This window comes from Rhinolophus sinicus, linkage group LG07, assembly GCF_036562045.2.
Source record: "Rhinolophus sinicus isolate RSC01 linkage group LG07, ASM3656204v1, whole genome shotgun sequence".
Classification (NCBI taxonomy): Eukaryota; Metazoa; Chordata; class Mammalia; order Chiroptera; family Rhinolophidae; genus Rhinolophus; species Rhinolophus sinicus.
In genome coordinates this window covers 126,449,264-126,471,293 of record NC_133757.1, presented here as the reverse complement: position 1 = coordinate 126,471,293, position 22,030 = coordinate 126,449,264, and the positions used below count along the sequence as shown (strand labels likewise).

Genomic DNA, 22,030 nt, shown 5'->3' with positions numbered 1-22,030 from the left:
GCTGGTGGCTTGCGAGGCCCCAGGCAGTGGCTCTTGGTTTGAGATTAAGCACCTCCCCAAGAAAACCAGGAACATATGTGTCTGGTCACCAGTGTTCGTTCCTGGGTGTGAAGAGTATTCTTCTACCTGTTCAGGTGAAGGTCACTTACTAAGCTGAAGTCACATGTCTGTCATGCAACAGGAAGTCAGTAAATGTATAGAGAAGGTCAGTACGTACCAACATGTGGTGGTGCTTCCTGTGGAAGGAAGGCTGAGCTAATGCGACTGACAGCGGTGTCAGAGTCACCTCACAAATGTCACCTGATTCCTCTCCCTTCACACTCCTGGAAGGAAATGTAGAGAGGTGGTGGCTGTCAGATCGTTGAGATGCATCCCGTGTATTTATCAGGATGGATTATATGTAGCTTTGTTTCCCTGTCCGAAATGACCTACGTCTTGGTGTGTAACCCTAGGAGCACATCAGCCATCAATGTCCTGAAGGTCAAGTCCATCCTTACTAATATTACCTGCACATCAGCTGTATGTGTGTTTGTGGGTCTGTGTGTGCATTTTCATTCTATCTTTATCTCTAAAGGTTCATTTCCAAAATCGACCAGAAAAGAGCTCCATTAATTATGCAAAGCAGAAAAACAATCTGACAGGGTAAAGAATCCTGTGTCTGTTCACTAATCATGAGTCAGCACCTCAGCTTTACAGACACAAAAGAGGCACATGCTCTCTTTAAAAGAAATGTTGGAAATACGTACCTATCACAAGGTTGTAAGGAAAGTCTGAGCAGCTATGTACAGCAGACGTTTCTGTGAGTTATAGATTACCAGGGATTTCTAATCCTGCTCTTGTCAAGATGTCTTAGCAATTAAGGAGCCCATTTATAGTCTCAGATGAGTAATGGCAAGTTCAGGTCTGAATTGGTTCTTCTATATGGAAAATACTAGGGTGCCAATGAAGGAAACGGGCCGACTGACCATTGCTTTTCCCCTACCCTGATTTACTTTTTCAGAGTAATTCTCCTTTATTCATGAATGGAATTAGCAAGAAATAAAAATTCTTTCAGTAAGAAGTTTAATATATATATTATGAAAAAAGGAATTCCACTCTGAATCAGCTTTGTCTGTAGGAAAGTAAGGGTGGCAAATCCATTTGGTGAGGTATAGTTTCCTGTTTTCATGTCAGGTGAGCAGTGAGACTGCTGCCAGACCCTGTCTGTGAACTCATTATGACATGACTGTGACATGTCCCCCCACCAGTGACTCAGGCGGGGCCAGGACAACCTCCCAAAGTACACAGACCCTGTTGGCCAGGTCACACCAAGGACAGTGTTCCAGGCGAAGGATCAGTGCTCCAATCCCGCATCTGGAAAAGCTGAGTGTTCGGAATGAGGCAGGGGAAATCTGTCTCACCTAGCTTTGTTCAGTTCATTGAAATTGTACCTTAACTGGGTGAGAGGGAAGCAGTCCAATTATTGCAATACAGTGATGTGTTTGAATAGATGTAAACGCAATATGAGAATAGAGGCCCCTGCTACACATCATACCCGTAGAGCAAGAAAGAGAAGGAAAGAAGGAAGCTCATGAACCCCAGCCCTCGTCTCCCCGCTCAGCCCAGCTGTGCTGGCCTCCTCTTGGAATGAAGCAGTCTTAGCTTCCCCCAGTCCCTAAACCTTCTTGTCGTTGTGAAACCTGTGGCTTTGGAAAATCTGTACCCACCCGTTTGCCCCATAGTTGCTGCCGGTACCCAGATGTGGCCAAACTCTATTACACCCCACGATGGAATGCTGAAATGCCTTGATAATGTTACATATTTACTTCCATTGATTTCCCAGATCAGCATTTTTAAGCTCAACTTAGTTGCTTCCATTTTCAACATTTGTCACCAAAAATAAATATTCTCAAATCAAAACTGAACTGGCTTAGAAATGTTGCTGGCATGACACGAGGCAGATAGAATTCAGCTTCACATCTCCTCAGCTAATTTCCTTTGTATGCCCCAGAGCTGTAGGGATTTGTTTTGTTATGATATAAACAGGTGACTCAGAAAGCACAGGACACTATCATTGATAGTTTTCTGCTCACACAGTATATTTGAAGCAGCTTTACATGTACAGATTTTCTAAAAAGGCAATATTTATACATGAAGTGGAATTGGAATTTCAAATTTAAATATCTCTTAACAGCTGAACAAATTAGTTTATTGTTATAGCCAATTTTGAAAGAATTGAAGACTCTTTTTTTAAAGCAGCAAACAGTATGAACCACAGGATTCCTGGTGTATGTCCTGCCCCTCAGACGGATGTGATGTGACCTCAGTTACACACTCTTAACATTTCTACTTGTAGAATTCATTTCAGTGGACAAAGCAATTGTATACACAGCGGTTAAAACAAGCATCCCCACTAATGCAGGCATTGTTCTTACTATGCAGATGGGGAGAGAGGCAGAAATGTTGAGTTCAGGGTTCAAAACCCCAAAAAACCAAAACAACGACCCACAGTCGCTGCTACGCTCAGTATCCTGGAATGAGTGTCACTGAAGTTTTTCTTCTTACTTGAATCACACTAAGCAGTGAAAGTTTAGGCTTTCTAACCAGAAGAACAGACGTTCCAGTGGGAGAGGTGGCTCTGGGCCCAGGGCAGTGACAAGGGCACGGCACGTGGATTTTGTGCTTCTTGGAAATGTCAGTTGGTGTGAAGCCTGTTCTAATGATATAGGATGCGGGTAATTTCTGTGGAGAACGCACAGAAATACGACGGGTGGGAGAGCTTGAATTCAAGGTTTGCTGTTTGATACTCAGATTAAACTGCTTGGAAGAGAATTTCTGCAGAAAATAATCACATTGCCTTCCCTCTATACACATGTGAAGTCGATTTAAATGAGCTGAAAGAGAGAAGAACACTGGAAAGCAAGAATTTCCCTTTACGGAAATTAGGACAGGATTTACCCAATTTGCACGTTTGTACGAATTACTCATTCTCAGAAATTTATAAAGGTAAAATAAATAGTTCTGCTATCACCCAGAGATCGGCCTTTCTATTATGGAATCCCATTGAGTTTCTTTTACTCCTTAATCCCTCGCAGCAACCACTGTGAGGATAACATCGCCTCGCCCTGCCAGTAAGCCAGTCACACTCACAGACAGGCCTGCAACGTTTTCCCGACGGTGGAATGAAGCAGACTCCGGTAGGAGAGCAGACTGAGGCAGCCTCTGCAGTGGTTTTAAGGAGACCTGCACAGTAAGTTCTCTCTAGATACAACACTTGTGTATCTTCTGCTTTTTTTAAGTTATTGTGTCATTTCTTAAAACATTTGAAGATGCTCAATGAGTCAAATCTATAAAATCGATTTCATAGCATGAGTAGCACATTCTTTCCATCCCAATAATCTCAGAAGATACTTTTGTGATGTTCAGGACTTTTTTTTTTTTTTGTAACTGAGCTGCATTTTATTGGATCAGTGATGGAAGGGGGTGGACACAGTGTCTTAAAGGAGAAAAATATGGGTGGGAGCAACTAACCAACGTCCCCACACCCCCTCACAGGTCATCTTTTCTTTATAAGTAGCTATTTCTAGCTCATTTTACCAAGAGGTAACTGTAAGATGAACCCTTATCAAATAGGACTAGTCGACCAGCCCTGTCTTTCCTGTAAAAGATGCACTTTACCTGTCCTAGGTCTAACAGACCCATCACAGACCTGTGACAAGTAGGTGCAGTTATCAAAGGAAAAGAGAGATACCTGCCTTACTTCTGGGCCCAGTTTCTCTTTTATATGTGCTACAAAATACATATTTTATTTTATCATTACCTTTGCAAAGCAATTTTTATATTTACTCTATAAAATATTATTGATAACTTTGGCATATCACAAAACGCATTATCTTCCTTAGCATGGACCAATTTTGATGCATAAATAACAAATACACAAAGTTGAAATAGGTAATAAACAAGTCACCAAGTATATGTTTTACCAGTTTTTACTTTGCCCAGGAAAACACAAAATTAGACAATCATTAAACTCTGCTTTAAATTAAGAATTAAACTCTGCTTTAAATCACTCTCACCAAGACAGGCTATATTTCCTAGCTTTTGAATATTTGAATACCTCAGCAGGAAATAATATACACATTCACACATCCGTTCTTGATATCATATATCTGCAGAGCTCTTCCAGGAATGTTTATAAATGTATATAAATCAGTAATACATGTGTGTAAACATAGGCAAAGAATGACTAAATGTGTTGTTCTATGGAGAATTACAGATTGGAAAACATTTTACCTGCAGTCTGAAAAGAACAAAACACAGCCTAGGAATTTTTAAAATCTCTTTCTCTTTTCAAAACAAAATAAAGTGTCATGTCCTACTAGATATCCAAACAATGTCACTGTGCCAGTTACTGGGTTCATTAAATCTGCTTGTCTAAAAAGAAGCAAAATCACAAAGGTCTCTTTCTCACTCTTGTCCTACGTTCTAAAGGAGTCCAAATGAATGTGCTTGAGTCGGTATTTTAATCACCGCCTGATATTCAGTCGCCGCCTGGTTTTTAGTCGCTACTGACATTTGTATCAGTAGCACCGGAAACCCTTCTCTGATGACATCAGAAGTTTAGGGAAAGGGTGTCAATTCAATAGCGAGGATGCTTACTGTCCTGTTCCAATGACGTTAGGATATTGGAGAGACAGAAAGGTTAATATGGCAATGACTTTGCTTTCTTGGTCAAGCACTAAATAAAGGCTTTTTTCAGGTGAGTCTGTTTTGGCATTACCTTTTCTCTTCTGTTTTGTGTCTTTGAAAATAGTAGCAGATATAGACTAATACCCAAAACTTCAAAAGAAAACTGTACTGTTTTTTTTGGCTACCCTAACAAAGTACTGCAAAATGAGCAACTTAAAACAAAATCCACTGACTAGCTCTCAGTTCTGTAGGTCAGAAGTCCAGGCAGACAGGATTGCATTCTCCACTTGGGGTCCCAGGAGGCCAAAATCCAGTGTCAGCCAGGCAGGCTCTTGGGGCTCATCCAGATGGTTGGAAGAATCCACTTCCATGTAGCTATAGAACGAAAGCCTGTCTTCCTTGCTGGTCATCAGTCAGTGTCTGCCCCTAGGAGCTGTCCCCAGGGCCTTTCCTGTGGCTTCTGTGTCTTCAGCGCCAGGGCAGTGCCACACATCCTGACCATGTCTGCATACCCTCCCTTGTCCCTTATTTCTATCAGCCAAGCAAGTGCCCTGCTTTTAAGTGGCTCATGTAATCAGACTGGCCCTACTAAGAAGGCCTCCTTTTATTAACTTAAAATCTCACCAAAAATACATCTTCTCATGTAACAACATAAAATAACCATCTCATGATATTTATATCCACAGTCCTGGGCTTAGGGCAGGAAATCGTGGAGGGCCTTTGAATAAATCTGTCTAGCACAGAAAGCAAAAATAAAAATTAAACCAGCTGACTTCACATGTTCAGTGAGGTTAGACAGTTTACTGAAAAAAGCATAAATTAAGACACAGATTTGTCCTTGAATTTCCGTATGCGTTAAAGAAGACCTCAGACTGGAACTGAACTAAAAATAGTTTGGATTGTATTTTGACTAAAAGCATTCATTAATAGAAGCCTCTTCTTAATAAGAGCTTTCTCTTAAAATTAACATTCCCATTAGTCAATTCAAGTAGACAGGCTGATGAAGGAAATAATGGCATGGTTAATTCGATAGCTTCATCAGGATATTGCCTGAAAATAGAAACCACACTTGTGCAACTGCCAAGACTGCAAAGAAACACCTCTGTGGTACCACAAGCACTTGTCACATCCCGACCAGCAGGCTGTTGGCGACACTTTTGTTATTTTTTTAATATCATGAATACATACAAAAGTTATCATAATACATTTATCACAATACCTGGCACGTAAGTGCTCAGTGCAAAATGAGTGCCAAAGGAAGGGGCAAAAGCGGGAAGAAAAGGAAGGAGATAGGGAGAAAAGAGAGAAAGAAAGAGTGAGAAAAGACAACAAGGGCAGGGAATAATGACAGAAGAAGAAGGAAGAGAAAATAAGAAGGAAGGAAATAAAGAGGAAAGAAGAGAAATATGGAAGGAAGGAAACAGCTACTAGGAGAGAGGAAATGGAGTAAGGAAAGAATAAAGACATAAACAATTTTTAAATATTTAGAGGTTAAAGAAATGCTATTAAGTACATTTTCACTCCGGCGTGGGGTGCTGTGAGGTGCCCTAGAGAAAAACACAAACACAGGTTAAGGCCCCTGTATTGTCAAGTCCTCTAGCCCCGCAGGAAACTGCTGTGTCCTGTATCCTATGTTTGTCCTTGATAAACTTAAAGAATTATTTCCAGTCTGTTCTTTCCTTCAGCCACCTGCTTAGCTCCTACTAGAATAGCTGACCTGGACTTGTCCTAGAATGCACAGAAAATGTTTAGACCATTGGGTGAGAATTTCTTAAATTCACCAACTATTTCCTATAATTTAATCTACTTCTATTATAAGTAAATTTAGGTCCAGAAATTGATATGATTTTCAGTCTAATCAAGTTTATTTCTGCTTTAATTTTCTTTTGTTCATGTTCTGTGCATTTCTTAGGCAATAAATAGTTGGGTCTTGTTTTTTTTGTTTTTGTTTTTTTAATTCTAATCAAAAAGTCTCTAATTGGGGTCTTTAATGCCATTTATTTTTAATATGATTATTGATATTGTTATATTTGAGCCCATCACTTGATATTCATTTTTTATTTGTTCTATCTCTTATTTATTTTGCCTTCTTTAAGAATTGAGGTTTTTATTTATCTATTTTTATTTTTTTATTCCATTTTTCTCTCCTTTGTTGACTTTGGCTATTTTATTTTGTATTTATTTGGAATTACTTTCAAGGGTTTATAGTATACATCTTTAGCCTATCACTGTCCTATGTTTATTGATATTATTTAATTTTATGTATATTATGAAAACCTTTCACTATTATACTTATTTCCCTCTTCTGTCTCTACGCTATGTTCTTAAGAATTTTACATATACATTGGCTGTAATTCCAGCATTGTTTTTGATAAACAGTCAATTATTCTTTAAAGAGACTTGAATAATAAGCAAAACGTCTTTTATGTTCACCCATGTAGCTTCCATTCTCGATGCCTTTATTTCTGTGGGACGATCCATGTATGCATCTAGCATCATAATTCTCCTCTGGCACAGCTCTTCTTTCATATTTCTTGTAGAGTAGATCTGGTGATGAATTATTTCTACTTTTGCATGGTGGAATAAAATCTTTGTTTTGCATTTATTATTGAAATATATTTTGCTGGGTATGGAATTATAGGTTGGTATTTTTATTTTGTTTTTTGGATAGTTTTCCACTATCTCTCAGCTTATGTTGCTAATAACAATGTCCTCTCATTCTTATCTTGTTCCTCTGTGCATTGTCTTTTCTGAAGCTTTAAAATTTACTGTTTGTCAGAAGTTTTGAGCAATTTTATTATTAAGTGATGACATGCCTTGGTGTAATTTTCCTCATCTAGGTAATGCTTGACCTTCTTGGATGTGTGGGTTTAAAATTTTTGACAAATTAAAAAAATATTCCATCATTATTTCTTCAACTATCACCCTCTTGCTTTTGATGAAGACTACAATTACATGTACTGGGAGTGCCAAAACATGTATACACATTTTAAAAGACGGTCAACATTGCTTAAGCAGTAGTTCGCAGTAATCAGAAGTGTCTGAACGCTGATGGTAACCACTCTGAGCACCTCTTGTAATTGCAGAAGTCAAACGTGACTAATATTCATCTTTTGTTATCGGTATATGTTGAATATTACAATTTTAATAGATTTTTTTTTCCTTTCTTAAAATGTGTATTCATTATTTTGGAACTCTCTATAAATGAGGGAGGTGTGATAAAAAAATATGGTGAATGCTTAAATTAAAAAAAAAAAATTACAGTAAAAAACACATCACCATTATTCGCCTTCAAAATTCTCCCCCTTGCTTTGAACACACTTATCCCATCATTCTTGCCACTGTCTGAAGCAGTTTTGGAAGTTCTCTTTTGTGAGTGTCTTTAGTTGTGCTGTCATGGCTGCCTCCATGTCCTGAATCATTTTGACTTTGGAGAAGAGCCAGAAGTCTCAGGTGCCAGATCCAGTGAATAAGATGGATGGGGACACACCATAATGTTTTTATTTGACAGAAATTGCCATACCAGAAGCGATGTGTGACACGGAGCATTGTCATGATGGAGGATGAGGTAAAGACACTCACAAAAGGGGACTTCCAGAACTGCTTCAGAAAGTGGCAAGAATGATGGGCTAAGTGTGTTCAAGTCATGGGGAGTATTTTTTGAGGGGGATTAACGGCAATGTGTCTTACTGTAATAATTTTTATTTAAACATTCACCATAGTTTTCAATCATATATATATGTATATGTATATATATCTATATCTATATGTTTCTATAAAGCTTCCAAAAAAACCTTAGATTACAAAATTGCCTCCTTAAAAGATTGCTTGCTAAGACCCATGAGGAAAGTGGTAAGACATCTAAACCTATACTATTCAAGCTTCCTCCAAGTTGCAAGCTGAACCTAATAGGTTCTTTTCCCGTTTTACTGAAAAATAATTTAATTGCATCACTGTATAAGTTTAAGGGGTACAGCATGATGGCTTGATTTTTCTGTTTTAGGAGGTTATTAGTTATTGGTTCAATTCCTTTTGTAGATACAGACCAATTCAGATTGTCTATTTCTTGTGTGAGTTTTTGGACGTTTTATGTCTTTAAAAAATGGATCTGTTTCATCTTGGTTCTCAAACTTGTGGGTATGGAGTTATTTATAGCATCCCTTTGCTATCCTTTTAAGTTCCACAGGTTCTGCAGCAGTGGCCTCTGTTTCATTTCTGGTATGACTAATTTAGGTCTTGTTCTTTTGTAGTTAGCCTGACTAGAGACACTGACTTTATTCATCTTTTCAAAGATCCAGGATTTGGTTTTTCTCTATTGCTCTCCTTTTTCCAATTTCATTGATTTTTAACAATTTTTTTGTCATTCTTATTTCTCTTTGCCTGCTTAAATTAGATTTAATGTGGTCTTTTTCTAGTTTCCTAAGGTGTGAACTTAGATTACTGATCTTTTACTCAGATATTTTTTTTCTTTTCTAATAAAGGCATTCTGTGCTGTACATTGCCCTGTAAGCTTTCAATGCATCCTGCACATTTTGATAAGTCGCATTTTCATTTAGTTCAAAATATTTAATTTCTCTGGAATTCTTTTGTTTGGCTCACATGTTATTTAGAATTGTGCTGCTTAATCTACATGTATAATGAGCTTCTAAATTCACAGAGGATTACAAGGATTAGGAAATATCAGAAAAAGTAATAGCAGTAAGAAGAGAACCAGAGTAAACTCCATGCCAACATTATCATCGTTTTCTAAAATAATCAAACTAATTTTTAGAAGACTTTATTGCTTCAGAGCAGTTTTAGGTTGACAACAAACTTGAGGGGCAGGTACAGAGATTTCCCACATACCCCCGCCCTCACACATGCACTGCTTCCCCCACTGTCAGCATCACTCTCCAGATGGTACATTTATTTTTACCAAGAATGAACCTAAACTGACACATCATCATCCCCCAGAGTCCAGAGTTATGTTATGGATCAGTCTGGGCTTTGAACATGTGTGAGCCATCACCATTGTCGTACAGAGTGTTTCCACAGCCCTAAGACCCTCTGCGCTCTATCCATGCATCTCTCCCACCCCACCCCTGGCAACCACTCATCTTTTCATTGTCTGCATAGTTTCCCTTTTCCAAAATGTCATGTGGTTGGAATCCTACAGTATGTAGCCTTTTCAGATTACCTTTTCTCATTTAGTAGCATGCATTTAAACTTCCTCAGTGTGTTTTCACGGCTTGATAGCTCATTTCTTTTATCACTGAATAATACGCCACTGTCTGGATGGACCACAGTTTATACATCCATCACCTATTGAAGGTCATCTCTGCTGCTTCCAATTGTTGACAATTATGAATAAAGCTGCAATGAACATCTGCGTGCAGGTTTTCGTGTGGACGTAAGTTTTCAACTCCTCTGGGTAAATACCAAGGAGCGTGATAGCTGGATCGTATGGAAAGAATCTATTTAATTTAATAAATTTTATTGTTTATTTAATTGGCTTTATTTTTAAATGTTTTATGTGTATTTTTTAAAATTAAATTTATTGGGTAACATTGGTTAAGAATGTATCAGTTTCAGGTGTACAGTTCTATAATACATCACCTGTATTATGGTGGGTGGAGAGATGGATGGATGGATGGAAAGATGGATAGATGGATGGATGGTGGATATGAGATGGATATTATTATTATTATTATTATTATTATTATTATTAATTTATTGGGGTGACAATTGTTAGTAAAATTACATAGATTTCAGGTGTACAATTCTGTATTACATCATCTATAAATCCCATTGTGTGTTCACCACCCAGAGTCAGTTCTCCTTCCATCACCATATATTTGATCCCCCTTACCCTCATCTCCCACCCCCCCACCCCTTACCCTCTGGTAACCACTAAACTATTGTCTGTGTCTATGTGTTTCTGTTTCTCATTTGTTTGTCTTGTTCTTTTGTTGTTTTTGGTTTATATACCACATATCAGTGAAATCACATGGTTCTCTGCTTTTCCTGTCTGACTTATTTCTCAGCATTACACTCTCAAGATCCATCCATGTTGTCACAAATGTTCCTATATCATCTTTTCTTACGAATAGTATTCCATTGTGTATATATACCACAACTTCTTTATCCATTCATCTATCGAAGGACATTTTGGTTGTTTCCATGTCTTGGCCACTGTAAACAAAGCTGCAATGAACATTGGAGCACACGTGTCTTTATCTCTAAATGTTTTCAGATTTTTGGGTAGATACCCAGGAGAGGGATTGCTGGGTCATATGGCAATTCTATTTGTAATTTTTGAGGAACCTCCACACTGCCTTCCATAGTGGCTGCACCAGTCTGCATTCCCACCAACAGTGCATGATGGTTCCTTTTACTCCACAGCCTCTCCAACACGTTACTATTTGTCTTGTTGATGATAGCCATTCTGACTGGGATGAGGTGATATCTCATTGTGGTTTTGATTTGCATGTCTCTGATGATTAGTGAGGTTGAGCATTTTTTCATATGTCTATTTGCCATTTGTATGTCCTCCTTGGAGAAATGTCTCTTCAGGTCCTCTGCCCATTTTTCAATTAGGTTGTTTGTTTTTTTGTTGTTGAGTTGCATGAGTTCCTTGTATATTTTGGATATTAGCCCCTTGTCGGAGGCACTGTTTGCAAAAATCTTCTCCCATTCAGTTGGTTGCCTCTTTATTTTATCAATGGTTTCTTTTGCTGTGCAGAAGCTTTTAAGTTTCATATAATCCCATTCATTTATTTTAGCTTTTACTTCCATTGTCTTTGGAGTCAAATTCATAAAATGCTCTTTGAACCCAAGGCCCATATGTTTAGTACCTGTGTTTTCTTCTATGCAGTTTATTGTGTCAGGTCTTATGCTTAAGTCTTTGATCCATTTTGAATTAATTTTGGTACATGGTGACAAATAGCAGTCCAGTTGCATTCTTTTGCATGTGGCAATCCAATTCTCCCATCACCATTTATTGAAGAGGCTGTCTTTCCCCCATTGTATGTTTTTAGCTTCTTTGTCAAAAATTATCTGTCCATATTTATGTGGTTTTATTTCTGGGTTCTCAATTCTATTCCATTGGTCTATGTGTCTGTTTTTCTGCCAATACCATGCTGTTTTGATTATTGTAGCCCTGTAGTACAAGCCAAAGTCAGGAAGTGTGATACCTCCATTATTGTTCGTTTTTCTTAAGATTGCCTTGGCTGTTCGGGGTCTTTTGTGGTTCCAAACAAATATGATGATTTTTTGTTCTATTTTTTTAAAAAATACCATTGGGATTTTGATGGGGATTGCATTGAATCTGTATATTGCTTTGGGTAATATGGCCATTTTAACTATGTTGATTCTTCCAATCCATGAGCATGGAATGTCTTTTCATTTCCTTGTGTCTTCAATTTCTTTCAAAAATGTCTTATAGTTTTCAGCATATAGGTCCTTCACATCCTTGGTTAAGTTTATTCCTAGGTATTTTATTATTTTTGCTGCAATTGCAAAAGGAATTGTTTTTTGTACTTCTTTTTCTGAGATTTCATTGTTAGTATATAGGAAAGCAATGGACTTTTGTACGTTGATTTTTGTAGCCGGCAACTTTACTGTATTCGTTGATTGTTTCTCATAGCTTTTGGGTGGAGTCTTTAGGGTTTTCTATCTATAGCATCATGTCATCTGCAAAGAGTGATAATTTAACTTCTTCATTCCCAATTTGGATGCCTTTTATTTCTTTCTCTTGCCTGATTGCTCTGGCAAGGACTTCCAACACTATGTTGAAAAGCAGAGGTGATAGGGGACAGCCCTGTCATGTTCCTGAATGTAGAGCAAAGGGCTTCAGTTTGTCACCATTAATTATGAGATTAGCGGAGGACTTGTCATATATGGCCTTTATTATATTAAGGTATTTTCCTTCTATACCAATTTTATTAAGTGTTTTAATCATAAATGGATGTTGTATCTTGTCAAGTGCTTTTTCTGCATCAATTGATATAATTATATGTCAGATATTGCTCTGGCTACTGCTTTTATCAGAGTTATAACTGGTCTTTGTCTCTGACACAGGGTTCCCATATTTTGTCAGTACAGTTGACCCTTAAACAACACAGGTTTGAACTGTGGATGTCCACCTATGTGCAGATTTTTTTTCAATAAATATATTGGAAACTTTTTTAGAGATTTCCTTACTACCAATAAGCAATCGCATCAATTACACTAGGCAATCATTAAGCAATCATATTGCTGCTTTTTTGTTATCGGTTCATGAATTGCTATACTTGTAAATAAATATGAATTTCTTTTTCACAATTGTTTTTATTTTTCATGTCTAGTGTTTTAATAGTTATAACATATATAGTGTTTTGTGTCATATAAGACAATATTGATGTAGGTATTGGCAGACAATTCCTCCTCTAAACAGGTGATGTAGACCTGTAGTATCAATAAATATATACTGTACATAAATGAATTTTCTCTTCCTTATGATTTTCTTAATATTTTCTTTTTTGGAGGGGTCATATTGGGGAAAAGGGTGTTTTCCCAGGATGTCAAATCATTGTTTTGTGTTTTGTTTTGTTTTTCAATCTAGTTGTGGAGGGCACAGCTCACTGGCCCATGTGGGAATCAAACTGGAGAACTTGGTGTTAGGAGCACCGCACTCTAACCATGGAGCAAACCAGCCGCCCAGCATTTTATTTTCTCCAGCTTACTTTATTGTAATACAGTGTATAATACATGTAACAAATAAAATATGTGTTAATTGACTGTTTATGCTATCAGTAAAGCTACTAGTTAACAGGAGGCTATAAGTGGTAAACTTCTAGGGGAGTCAACAGTTATACATGGATTTTTGGCTGCACAGGGGATCGGCACCCCCACTCCCCACATTGGTCGAGAGTCAATTGTATACATACATATCATTCAGACAGCCTCACATGTTAACTTGCAAGTAAGCCAAAATCTCAGACCCTTCAGTTTTTGATTTAATACCTACCTTCAGGATGCTTTCCAGATCCTTCCAGGTGTGATCTTTAAACCCTCTGGGATTTTCTCTCTTCATTCTCTAATCTATTTTTGTTGTTGTTAGTATACTCTCACTGAACCTCTTTCCCAATAGTAAGCTGCTGGAAGACAGAATTATATTGATGATGAGAAATACATCCTTTCTCTGTCCTGTACACATTTTCTGGCCCTTAGGAAACATTCAATAAATGTTGAGTTTTCTTAATATAAATTGAACTTGACTTCAAAGTGTTTTTAGAAGTCTGAAATTTTCTCCTACTATGTTTTTTCCTTGTTTTCACTTTTTTTTTAGTTTTAAGCATTTCAATGTCATATTTCTTTATATCGAGTACTTTTCCCCCAATACATTAAAAACTGGAAGAGCAAGGAGTTTTGTTTGCATTTAGTAACATTTGTTTCAGAAGATTAATGTCTGGCACATCTGTTCTTGTTTTAAACAAAAATTAATGGTTTTTCATCCTAATCAATGTTTTCTGATGTAGCTGTAATGTGGACCTGACTTTTATCATTTTTTAAATTATCTAAACAGGTTATATTTTCTAATTTTTGTATTGTATGCATTGTTTACATAGTTTTTAAACAATCTGAATAAAAATCCTCTTATAAACCAATATGTTTGCATGAAAGGGATTGAATTCAATCATTTATGACAATTCTTACTGACTTTAAATGCTTAGTCATAACATTTGACCAGTACAGTTGGCTTTATGTAAAAGATTACATGATCAAATACATCATTATGCAAAAAGCCTCTGAAAAATAAATAAATATACTTAAAAGTATTAAAATTCCCTCTCAAGATACTTTTTATTGTTTCATTTTTAAAGGAACCATTCTTATATCATCAAAAATTTAAACCACTACGTATGTGGTCTAGCAAATCCAGGTCTGCTGGAAGTCAAACCTAGTCACTTTTCTGTTATTAAATGTGTCAGGGAAGCCCTAGGGTTTAGCAGATATAACTTAAAGGACACCTCAAGAGACAAAAAAAGAAGAAAGAAAGAAAAAATGACGCCCCCATCCCTATCTCCTCCTTCAACAACAGAAGCTTCTCTTTTGTTTTTTGCAATATTTTTTTTATTTTCCCCTGCAATGTGGGACACTTTCTTATTTTTTTTGTTATTTCTTTTATTGTCTTATGCTCAAGGATGTTTAATTCGCTTGAAGGTATGTTAAATAACCCCTACTTCCCCAAAGTAAGCATATGTCCCTATTTAAACAGCCATCATGTTCTAATCCACTTTTGTAATTGTTCTCAAAAACAGAAAAATTTCTAAGTCTCATATAAGGTAGTCCCAATTTCGAACTTGCTCCCAAAATGAGAAAGTAATTCCTTATAAGCCAATTCCAAAAGTTATCTTCTCCCCCCTCCCCCCCCCCCCCCCCCCGCTTCCAAAAGTGAGAGAAGCCAATTTCTTCTTCTCCCCTTTTCCTGCCTCCTGCCTCCCTCCAGTTCAAGCCGTTGTTTCAGTCTAGTTGTTGTAGGACAAGCTCCCTGGCCCATTATGGGCCCAGTCGGCCATTTGCTCTCACAGAGCTGCCCACGCTGCTGCCGCCCAGTGGCCGCCCAGGGTAGCACAGCCGCCCAGCGCCGCACAAGATGCCTGCCGGGCCGGCCGCCGGCCACTCAGGGCAGCACACGGCAGCCCCGGAAACACACAGTAGCACAACGATGGCTGTGGCCGCTCGGGTTGCCGGCCACTCATGGCTGGCGCACGGTAGCACTCAGCAGCCGCCCAGCTGCATACGCAGCGACACACACTGGCTGCTGGGCCACTCGTGGCAGCACACGGTAGCTCACAGCTCCCCGGCAGCGCACGCAGCTCACTGGCCCTGTGGGAATCGAACCGGCGGCCTCGGTATCGGGAGCCAGAGCTCCAACCACTGAGCCACAGGCCCGTCCGGATACTTGGGTCCTTTTTTTTTAACTTTTATCATGAAAGAACAAGTAGAAAACGAGTACATAGGGCGCATATTTAAATGTGCGACCTCTGTTGTCTTTATATCCTTTACTGTTATGAATCTAATGATAAAATAAGATCACTGAGAAATGATCACTTGGTACGTTTCCAAGCAAAGAGTCAAGTGATCCATCAAATCAGGGATGGAAGGCAATTCCCCATAGTCCACGGTCATTCGCCAGGGCTGTCCTGGGGGTGAGGGATGACCTTGACCTCACCCCCATCTCCCATGGAGGACTCAGCAAGCGTTTCCTCCTGGGACAAGTCCCGCATCCGGGCTGCCTGAGCAGGAACTTCCCTGGCCCACAGGGCTGCAACGACCTTCGCTTTCTCCGGCCTGTGCTGGTTGGGGAACCGTCCACCTCTTTCCACCTCTCCACGGGGCTCCATCTCTCCAGCAGCTGCATAGCTTTTCCTGTGCTGGTGGGAGAACCATCCACGTCCTCCCACCCCTCCACCGGGGTCCAGCTTCCGGCAGCTGCTCCTCCTGGTCTTCCTGAGACTGAGTGTTCATACGCACAAACTGCTCCACCGCCCTTCGGAGAGCTTTGGCCGGCACCCTACTCTGCTTGCTACACCATGTGTCACACCGGGGTGTCATGCGGGTTCTCTAGTCCCGCCCCCCGCACAAGAACGCAGGATATGGTGAGGCCAAAAAGGAACACCCACGGAGCCATAGATAGGGGAGTCATACCGCTATATTCTCGTTGGCGGCTGGGTTGGAGGCACAGGAAGTAGGAGCCACACTACCCGCAACCTGCTGTCCACCTCTCTGTAATCCGCAACCCGCACTCCGCCCTGCTAACTGCAGTTGGCGCTTGCCAGCCACCATCTTCTTGCTAGCGCCCATTTTCTGTTAGCATAGGCACACAGCAGTTATATTAGTGGCCAATGGCTCACTGGTTACAGCTGACGGCCAACTAGCCACAGCTGATGGCCATCTAATCACAATTGATAGCCATATACTATCTGAGCCAGCACCTTTCCACGTGAGGCCGAGAGCCTGGAAACTGCACTTCTGGCTCTGTCCCCACAGAGGGTCTCTTTCATTTCTCCAGGTTGGAAGGGATGAAGGGTTACATCTGTGGGAGCTGGTAATACCTGATTTCCATAGGCCACAAAGGCCTTCATGGCCTTTATTTGGAGGACATATTTAACTTGCTCTAGCTCATGGATGTTGAGTGGTCCCTATTCCAGGGTCTAGGAAATTGGCAATCTATACATTAACTTGAATGCACTCAATTTTAACTTTTCTTTTGGAACTAGGCATATACACAGTAAGGCTACTGGAAGGAGACTTACCCAATACTTTTGTGTTTCCTGGCATTAATTGGATAAAGTTCTCTGAAGGGTCTGATTAGCCCTTTCCACCTTCCCTGATGGTTGAAATCTCCAAGCTGAGTGCAATACCCATTTGACTCTTGAGGCTTTGGTAACACCTTTTGTAATGTGAGAGAGAAATGCTGGGCCACTGTCACTCTGTAAAGATTTTGGGAGCCCAAACCTAGGAATCATTTCCTTCAATAGGGCCTTTGTCACTTCTATTGGTGTCTCATTCCTGGTGAGGAAGGCTTCTACACAACCAGAGAGGTGTCAACTAGTGCTAGGAGGTATCTGAAGTTACCTGGTGCTCTAGGCATGACAGTGAAGTTCACTTGCCAGTCCTCCCCAGGTTATGTTCCCCTCATTTGATTGTGCCTCATCCCTGAAAGTGTGGGGGCCAAGTGTTGGGCTATTGGCATTACAGATTGGGCAAGCTTTTATAACCTGGTCAATTAGAGCTCATAAACCTGCAATGGCCGTGGTGTGTATTAGCCAATTGTATAAAGCTTCCTTCCCCTAATGGGGTCTTGATGGGCCTCCCTGATTGCATATAGAGCTGTAGTTTTAGCAAAGAAGTATTGCCCATATTGGCTGGTTAGCCACCCACAACTGATAGGGTCCCATTTGAAGCCCCATCTTTCTACCTTATTGAATTCCACCTCTGTATGTATTGGGGAATAATTTGATGGGTTAGGCTTTCCAGCTAAAAGGGGCAATTACTGAATAACTTGGTTTTGGGCAGCTCTTTTGACCGCCTTATTATTTCCTTTTATTACTTTAGCATTTCTCTTTTGGTGTCCCTTGTAGTGGCTAACAGTGATCTGTTGGGGAAGCCGAACAGCTTGTAAGAGTTTGAGTATGATAAGGCCACGTCTAACCTGTCCCCCCCCCCCCCCCGCCACAGTTAACATGCCTTTCTCCTTCCAGATGGTCCCATGGGCATGTGGAATGGAGAAAAGCATACCGGGATGTTCAGGGTCTTTCCTTTTCCCAATTCTATGGCCTAGTGAGGGCTATTAACTCAGCCTTTTGAGTGGCGGTCCCAGGGGGCAGGGCCTCTACTTCTATCAACCAACATTTTAGCTACACTTTCACAGAAAATCAGAGGGCAACAACTTTTCAAGAGCTAAGTTGCTCATATAGTATGTAGATTTTTTTCTTCAGCCAGAGTCTTAACATCATCCTACATGAGATGATACACGTGTTGACTCAGCTATCTTCCCAGCCTTGTGGTTCCTTGACCTTATCTTCCAGTCTACACAGCAGTCCACTCTCTGGACCAGAGTCTAGATATTGCCACTACCAGGAACTTGTGTCAGTAAAATTCCACTCTCTAATTTCTATCTCCAATGCTTTCACATCTCACACTAGTTATGTCTGTTCTACAGAATTTCCAGTCCCATCATGCCTCCCTACCCTCCCAAACTTCTCATGGCTTTGATTTTCTCACCCAGCGTGGACCCCATAGTTAGTAATTCCAACTATATCCTTGCCAACATCTTTGAGTCCCTCACCCCCATGATCTTTGAGTGTTGGGTACAATAATTCTTAATACTCACTTAACCCCATCACACCCATTTTCTCTGTACCTGAACTGCTGAGCTCAGTTGAAGAAAATAAAGTTTTAACAATTAGCCACTGGTGATTTGTCATTTCTACCTTCACTTGGGCCTTCATTACAGCTCATCAATCTTTTTATTCTCCATCTTTCTTACTTTCCATATATCAGTGATATCAGAGTTCTCAAATTTGCTTCTTCATTGGACTTGCATGACTCTCAAAGATGACCGTATCTCCCAGGACACCAAAAAAGGACCCATGACATAAACTCCATCAACTTTCACCTTCCTACACCCTAAATACATCGTCATCTACCTTATCTTTTTTAACCTTCTCTCAAAACATATGGAGGTATTTAGATACAAGTGCCTATACTTTCTTCATTCCATCCACATCCTCTTTCCCTACTTATTGCATGGAGACAGTACAAATAACTATTTTACTGGGAGAACCTACACCTTCCTCTTTCCCTCTTTTTATTTTCTAATTGAATGTCTTGGTCTAGCCTTCTCTAAGTTTTAGACACACACTCAAACACAGATACACACACGTACACATGAATTTAAGACATTTGTGTAAGCCAGTAAAATTACTGTCTTTATTTAGTGATGGATCATCTTTATAGAGCTCAGGGAAAAATAAATGTTGGTGCATGTTAGGTTTGTGCACTGCATTTCCTATACAATCTCCTAGGGGGCAATTCATACAGCTCCACCAGTAATAAAATGCTGATTCTCAGCTGTTAACAGCACATAGTTAACCTATCATATGAAGTGGGAGTTTCCCAAAATCCCAATCGCTTTTATTTCCAAAATTTCTAAATCAACAAGTCAGCTTTGGGGTCACATTTTCAGGCATGTCTGATACCTATGAGGTCCAGGTATGTTTCCCAGAACTTATTTTAAGTAAGCAGCAACTGCATGTATGAAATTTCCCTCATGAACACCATTTCCACTGGGAGAAATTACTTAGCCATCTGCGCATCAGAAAAATGGACACTTTGATGGCCCAGGATCCTGGCAGGAAACATACACATATTTCACATAGGAGAGTTGAGAGAAAATACAAAGGTATGGTCTATCTCAGTATTTGTCCCTCCTTATCAAACACACATAAGTGTTCATTTGAGCACTTCTTGACTATATTTAGATTGCACCTCTAATGTCATTAAACAATAGACCCATAAAATAGTGGAAGGAGATATTACCTACTTTGGCTAAATCTCAGCATTTTCAGTTAAGATAGTTCCAAACCCCAGGCTGATGGCCATTGCAATATTCTTTCATAAATCTGGAGAAGACGCACACTCAGATTTTCTAACGGAGTGGCGTCATCAAAATGGCAGCGTGAGGTGAGCCTCTGTAAATCTCCCCTGGAATTTACAACAAATCTAACAACTATAACTCCACAAAGGACTCCATGCATAGCAGACAGGCAAGACGAAGAGCCCCACTACAGAATTAACCTAAAGGCGGGCAAATTGCGTGAGCGGGGGAGCAGGGAAGGGAGAAGTGCGGAGACGGAGCTGCGCAGGCACAGGACGCAGACCCAGCTCAGTGCGCCGAGCTCGCTGCTTCCCGGAACTATCGCAGCTGCGGGAGAGGGAAGAACTCGGACTGCTAGGGCTCCGCTTATGAACCCAACACTCACGGCAGAGACTTCAGAGAAAAGACTGAGGGAGGAAGGCTGAAAATGGTGGTTTAAGCCCTCACTGCCGAGCAGAGAACGGAGACTTAGGCACTGAGACTAGCCGCCCCCTCCCCACCCTCCCAGAGCTCGCCCCACCCCCACCTGCCCAGTGCTAGAAGCGGAAAAGTAGCAGTGTCAGATAAAAAAAATGGAATATTGGCTGTTCTGAGAACTGTGGACCGCAGACACAAATTCGCAGCCCAACTAGTTCCGGCAAAGGGGAGGGAGCTGTGGAAGCAGGACTGGCGGTGGTGGTTGGTGCCGCCATTGCTCTGGGCCACCTCTCACAGCTCACCCCGCCCCTGGCCCCACCTATCTGGGCTGATCCCTGCAGGAGTAAACAGAACTGCTGAAACACTCGGGCTCTGAATCTGGTGCAGGAAGAGCTTTGGAACTTCAAAAGCTCTCTGCATGCCCACACGGACACTGCTCCCTGTGACCAAGGCAAACTGTTAACAGAGGAGAAGCCTATCTCCCAGGGAATCCCCCCATTGTGTGAGAAGCTGGAATAGTGCAGAGAAAACATAGCACTACCGTGTGAGATAGAAAAAAAAGGCTGCAGCGGAGGAAAAATAAAACATTCTACCAACAAGTACTGGAAAACAAAAGAAAGACCTCTTCCTATCAACCTATTGCAGAAGCCACTCCTGTAGATGTCTAGGAAGAGAAATAGTAAACCAGTAATCACCATGAATAACCAAGGCAACAAGACAGCTCAGAAAGAAAGTGAAAAGTCTCCAGAAAAGGAACTTAAAGATACGGAAATATGTAACTTAAATGACAGAGAATTCAAGATTGCAGTTCTGAAAAAACTCAACAAGATGCAAGAAAACACAGATAGACAGTTAAATGAACTCAGAAACACAATCAAAGAACAGCATGAGCATTTTACGAAAGAGATTGAAATTTTAAAAAAGAACCAAATAGAATTTCTGGAGATTAAGAACTCAATAGAAGAAATTAAGAATGAAATAACCAGCTTAGGTAGTAGAGTTGGCCAGATGGAGGAAAGAATCAGTGACATCGAAGATAGAAACCTGGAAATTACACAGATGGAAGAAGAAAGAGACTTGAGACTTAAAAGAAATGAAAGAACTCTACAAGAACTTTCTGACTCCATCAGAAAGAGCAATATAAGAATAATGGGCATACCAGAAGGAGAAGAAAGAGAGAAGCGAACAGAGAATATATTCAAACAAATTGTCGATGAGAACTTCCCAAACTTGTGGACAGAACTGGACCCTCGAATCCAAGAAGCAAATAGAACACCTAATTACCTCAATCCCAACAGGCCTTCTCCAAGGCACATTGTATTGAAGCTGTCTAAAATCAACGACAAAGAAAGAATCCTCAAGGCAGCCAGGGAAAAGAAGATGGTAACTTACAAAGGAAAGCCCATTAGATTATCATCAGATTTTTCAGCAGAAACTCTACAAGCCAGGAGGGAGTGGAACCAAATATTCAAACTATTGAAAGAGAGAAATTATGAGCCAAGAATAATATATCCAGCAAAGATATCCTTTAGATATGAAGGAGGAATAAAGACCTTTCCAGACATACAGAAGCTGAGGGAATTTTCTAATACACGACCTGCACTACAAGAAATACTAAAGGAGGCTATTCGACCACCATCAATAGGGACAATTTGTGGCAATCAAAATATAGAAAGGGGGAGGGTAAATGCCTGAACCGGAATATGGGAATGGAGAAAGTAAGCGTGCTGAAGAAAATGGAATACTCTAAATATCAAACTTTCTTTTACATAAACTTAAGGGTAACCACTCAAAAAAAAAAAAAATCCAGAACTGAAATAT

At 40.1% G+C, this 22,030-nt stretch overlaps 1 long non-coding RNA gene across 3 annotated transcripts in view; it reads left to right on the top strand.

Moving 5' to 3' along the window:
- Positions 1-14,294, top strand: part of LOC141572769 (uncharacterized) — a 168,822-nt gene extending 154,528 nt beyond the window's left edge. For all 3 annotated transcript variants that reach the window (XR_012498267.1, XR_012498264.1, XR_012498265.1), the window contains 2 exons: positions 3,075-3,229; positions 13,250-14,294. This is a non-coding gene — a long non-coding RNA (uncharacterized LOC141572769). The remainder of the gene's footprint in view (positions 1-3,074; positions 3,230-13,249) is intronic.
- The last annotated feature ends 7,736 nt before the right edge of the window (positions 14,295-22,030 follow it).